This window comes from Arachis hypogaea, chromosome 13, assembly GCF_003086295.3.
Source record: "Arachis hypogaea cultivar Tifrunner chromosome 13, arahy.Tifrunner.gnm2.J5K5, whole genome shotgun sequence".
NCBI lineage: Eukaryota > Viridiplantae > Streptophyta > Magnoliopsida > Fabales > Fabaceae > Arachis > Arachis hypogaea.
Window position 1 is genome coordinate 21,074,820 of NC_092048.1, and position 6,000 is coordinate 21,080,819.

Sequence of the window (6,000 nt, forward strand, 5' to 3'; positions counted from 1 at the left end):
AAATCTTTCTCTGTCGCTCTCTTCAAGGTCAACACCTATTACCGTCACTCTTACTTCTCCTCGACGTTGAGTTTGAACTGTTGGCATCACCGTCGCGAAGGACTGCTCCATCGTCGTTGCTGCTCGATTTTTTGGTATCCATCTCTCTTTTCGAGTTTTCTCTCTGTCTGTGGGTCGGAGCTCAACGTCCTTTCTCACTGCATTGTTTATTATTGATGCTGAAATTTTTTTATTCTATGTTATGCTATGATTTTTATTCTGAATTGATTCTGCTGATTTATCTACTTTGTTGATTCTGGTTGCTGGATTTGAGTTATTGATGGTGTTTTGTTGATTATGGGTTGCTGGATTTGAGGGGAAATATTGTTTATATTGGAATCTGATTTTCTGTTCATGATTTTTTTCTGAGGTTATTGTTTGTTGAGGAACCCGCGCTTCTCAATAGAACTTATGCATACTCCAAAATCTTTCTTTTATTTTTTTTACCTCTCTAATCTTCCTTTCTTGAGTGGAAAAAGAGGTGGCAAGGCACTGCTTTTGAGCTGGGTGCAAATTGAAACATTAATCATTGGTCTAATTCTAACAGTAGCTGACCTTGTTCTCTCTAACCCTTTCTTATCCTCTTCACATGCTGCTCCTTATGATTATTATTATTATTATTGTTTCTGATGATCCTTCACATGCACTTCACATTATTCAACATGTTTGTTAATGCATATTTAGTTATGAATAGTTGCAGTTCAAGTGAACTATGCTTCTCGTTGAGTAATAAAACTTTGATTTTGATTGATATGATCGTTGCATGTTATTGTGTAAATGGAAGCAATTTGAGTCATTTCTTAGGGGAATGGTTTATTATAAACTTTGTTGATTGAAATTGTTTGTGAATTTTTAATATTAAATTATGGATAATTTATGAAATTATGAAATTTTAAATTTTATTAAGTTAGAAATTATTATATTCAAAATTATATATAAATTTTTTAATAATTTTATTTAATATTTAATTAAATCGATTGAACTTCGATTGAATTCCAGTCGAACCAATAAACCATTAAACCAATAATTTTATCAGTTTATTAATCGATCTGGTTCTCGCAACCATGCTAAACACAATATTAAGTCCAAGGTTGCGAGAACCGGACCGGTCAATAAACCGGTGAAGTGACTGGTTCATTGGTTTAATGGTTCGACCAGGGTTCAACCGGGATTTAACCGATTTAATTAAATATTAAATAAAATTATTAAAAATTTAATATATAATTTTAAATATTTAAATTCAATAATTTCTAACCTAATAAAATTTAAATTTTCACAATTTTACATAATAAATTAGCCATAATTTATCAATAAAAATTCATAAATAACTTTAAACATCAAAGTTTATAACTAAAACATCAAAATTTATAACTAAATAGATCAAAACACATCTAAATAACAAATACATAATGTTCTACCACCAAATCAAACAACATTGACAAACAATTTTTCAACTAAACAAAAGACACTGATCATAAAAAATCATAATCATAATTAAGTGCTTCAAGAAAATAGCAACTCAGAAGACAAAAAAAAATCAGAAAAAAAGCAACTTAGAATTACAGTAATAAGTAATAACCACTAATAATCAAAACTAACCAAAACTCAGAATCACAGTAGCAACTCAAAAATAGCAACTTAGGATTTGTAATCTAATTATCAAAACTAACCAACAAATTAGTAATAACCACTAACTATTGAATTTGAAAACAGAATCACAGTGCTAACTACTGAATTTACAAACAAACAGACTATGAAGTATGAAATCAAACTGCAGTAACAAATTACAGAACAAAAGCATAATTTGAAACTTACAGAAACAGAATTACAAAAACTGATTAATTCATATAAATAACAAAATAAAAAAAATAAAAAGAAGATAGTAATCAACAGAAATTAAATCCAGAAGACAGCAATCAAAAACCAACAATTAACCTAGAAAAAACAACATGCAACAGTCAACATAATTAAATCCAAAAAACCAACAATTAACTCCCAAAAATAAAACTAAAGCAGTGTATGGATTGAGGCTTACAACTCAGAAATTCAGTAACCCAAAATAAGCAGAAATTAATAGACTCAGAATCAGAAATAAAAAAAACCAAATAAAAGTGACTCCGGCATAGAGGGGATCGAAGACAGAGGCTTGATGTGCGCGAGAGAGAGAAAGATCGACGATGAGGATAGAGACACGATTTTAGGGTGGCCGACGACGACGAGGACAGAGGCGGCGACGCTAACAGCAGCTCCGAGCATACCTGGCGATGCGAGGTGAAGGGATCTAGGAGAAGAGGATAGCGACGGCGGGGCTTGACGTTGGCTAAGGAGAAGAGTTCGTCTGTGACGGCGGCGTTGGCCGTTGGCTGCTGCTGCTGGCTGTTTGGGAGAGAGAGAGAGAGGCTGCTAGGGTTTCTTCTGTGCGAGAAAAGAGAGAGAGCGAGAGGCTGGGTTGGTTGTGAGACAGAGAGAAGGGGGAACTGGGGAAGGACTGCATTTTGTTAAACTATATTTTTCTTTTTTTTTTTTTTTCAGCGCCAAACGACGCCGTTTATGATTTGGGGGAGAACCGGTGCCTAATAAAACCCGGCCGGTTCGTCTGGTTCGCCGGTTAACCACCGGTTCAACTGGTTTTTTCACCGGTTTTTTGCAGAACGGTTTTGCAGGTGGACCAGACCGACTAAGTGATCGGTTTCCGGTTAACCCGGTTGAACCGGCCGGTCCGGTCCGGTTTTCAGAACATATTATTAAGTCACAGTCTTTTGTTGTCAGTCTCAGATCCCATATTAAATATAGCTTTAGCATACCTTTTAAATATTACTGACTAAGTATAATAAATTTTGTTGATTCTCTAATATTTTTATGTGCAAAGTGCAAACACGTGCAGATGATAATGATTACTGAATGGGAACGATTAAGAAGAGATAATGTTTACTGTTTCCGTTATAGTTAACCTTAATATTGACCTCAACGGCAATTTGATCAAAGTTTATTGGCTTTTAATTTCATTTCAGTCTGATCTGTAACGTGTGTATTATTTGTAAGGGAAACGATGAATGAGAAGAAAAAAAAGAAAGTGTTAAAACTAGGAAACATATATATATATATATATATATATGCAAGTAACTTTGAATTAAAATATTGAATTTAATTAATTTTGATATATTATTAATATAAAATAATTTTATATATATATTTAATTATATAATAATACATAAATAAAAATAATTATTTTTTATATTAATTATGTGAATCTATTCTATTATATAAAAATTAGATTTCTACATTTAATGATAGAACTGACGCGGTATGCTTATAAGAGTGTTTCTTGATTTATTTCTTTTAATTCTGTAAAGCAAATCAATTATAACTAATGAATAATATCAATTAATTAATTTGACTAGAGATTCAAATCTCACAATTTATTATAATTTATATAAATTAATTATTTATAATTAATTATATCAATTAATTAATTTAGTTAATTATATTAATTATTTGATTTGATTGGAGTAAATATCAAATTATTTTAGTAAATAATAAATATGATAACGAAATACATGAATTAATTTAATTAGTTTATTTTTTTCAATGTCATCTATTTATACGAGATCATAATATGTTTTTTACTCATTTATTTTCTCTTCTCTCTTCCTCTCTCTTATGTTTAGGGTACAATTTTTATAATTTATTTAATTTTTTTTATCTCTACTTATACATTTTATTTTTTATATTTTTTAAAAAATTTGTCTATTTTAGTTGCTCATTATTAGGCGTATATTTTGTTCCTTCTAATTTTTGATTAACAAAAGAGATGTGTCTTTTTTACGGTGTTTTTAAATAATCTTACTATAATTTTATTTGTAATATTCTCTTTTATCATGTGTACTTTATGTGTTTAAGGAGTTGACTTAAAATTATAATATAATATATAAATTATAGTATAATTTACAGTATGCTAAAATATTAGGATATTATCGTATAGATATTTTTGGATTTGTCCATTAAATTGTTAATATGAAATATTAGGACTAATTTAGTGCATGATATTTAATTTTAAAGACTAAAATGAGTTACTTGATACAAAGTCAGGAATTAATTTAATATATAAATAGATAAGTAATATTAACAATTAATAAGTGTTAAATAATTTATTAATACATTAATTTTTTTATATTTTATCAGTTTCTATTCAAACGTATATATACATGAATCTAATATAATTTATTATATTCATATTATACACAATTTACATAAATTATTGACAGAGAATATATACATAAATTATTATATATATTTACCTCTTCTTCTAAGAATTAGCTATATATACATACATGTTAATTACGGAAAAAAAATAATCCTTTTGATCATCTACTAGAAGCTCCTAATTAATTAAACCTTTTACTATGGAATTTGCAATAATATTAATTAATTTCATCCGCCATATCTATGATGATATAGATGTTATCCTTTGATTTCTTTTCCTGCATAATGTGTAAAGCATCCATAAATCTAGCGAAAATCTTCTTTGAATTTGTAGGTGAGAATATACCATGCTTCCATATTTGACTTACGTTACTATAACATCTAAAATGTTGTATTTAAGAGAGAAGCTGAAATTTAAAAAAAAAAATTTAAATTAAATTTTTGTATTATGTTTAAAATAAAATATTTAAAATTCAGTTATAATTTAATATTTTTTTAGAATTTATCTTATTTAACATTTATTTCTATAGGAATTACTTTTTGAAAGAATATAGTTTATAACATTTATTTTTTTTACTATTTATTTCAAAAAAATCTTAATTACTTAACAATCTTTATTTTTTAAATTCACTATATATATATATGCAATTTTTTTTTTTTGATAAAATTCTACTTGTGATGCTAATTCTTCTAATAATGTAAATGTGGATAATTATATTTTTATTTTTTGATATAATCCATATATTATTAATAATGAATAATAATTAACCCCTCATATTTTTAATCAAAGTATTTTGACGATAGTTTCTATTTATTAATGTTAATGATTGATTATTTCTTTCAAATAAAATGCATTATAATTTTAGATTATTTTATAATTAACAATAATACTTGATTATTTCTTTAAAAATAAATTATATTATAATTTTAGGTTATTTTACAATACATAATTAATGTTCATAATACTAAATTACTCTAAATTTTCTATTTTCTATGGTTAGTAGTTAACCCCAAATTGAAAAGATTAAGTTAAATTGTTGAATAGTCCAAGTATAATTGAGGTAGTTAATTTAGTTTATTTGTTTATTAATGTATTTGATCGAAAGCATGAATGATAAATAAGATAAGAAAATAATTAGAAAAATAAAATATTAGTAATTACTTAAAATAAATAAAAAAATAAGTTATAGGGTATTATTTTATTTAAATTATTAATAATTAGAAGAACAGAAGGTTAGTAATTATTTTAAATAGACATTAAATTTAGTTTTATGGTACTAATTTATTTGAATTGTTAATAAAATTTTATAATTTTCAGATTTATATCTATTCAATTTATGTATTTTATTTTATTTTACTTTAACAGAAAATTAAAACGTGTCTTTTTAATTTTTTTTAGAAAGTATAGTGAAATGAATAACATCAATTATAATTAATTATCTATAATTAAATTAATTGATTGTGTTAATTTGTAAGATGAATGACACATAATAAATTATGTAAAATTAATTATAAAAAGTTAATAATTAATAAATAAAAAAACTAAAAAAGGCTTTTTTTTATTATCTTTTGATAGCTACAAATTTTTTCATTCACCTTTTTTATCTCTTCCTTCACATTTATTTCTTTTAATTTATTGAACCAAATCAAGTATACTAATTATTTGTATTAACTAATTAAGTATTTTTTTAATAGATTCTGCTAATTGTACCCTTGAAGCATAGACTAGAAATATTATAAACAAATATTTTATAAAAA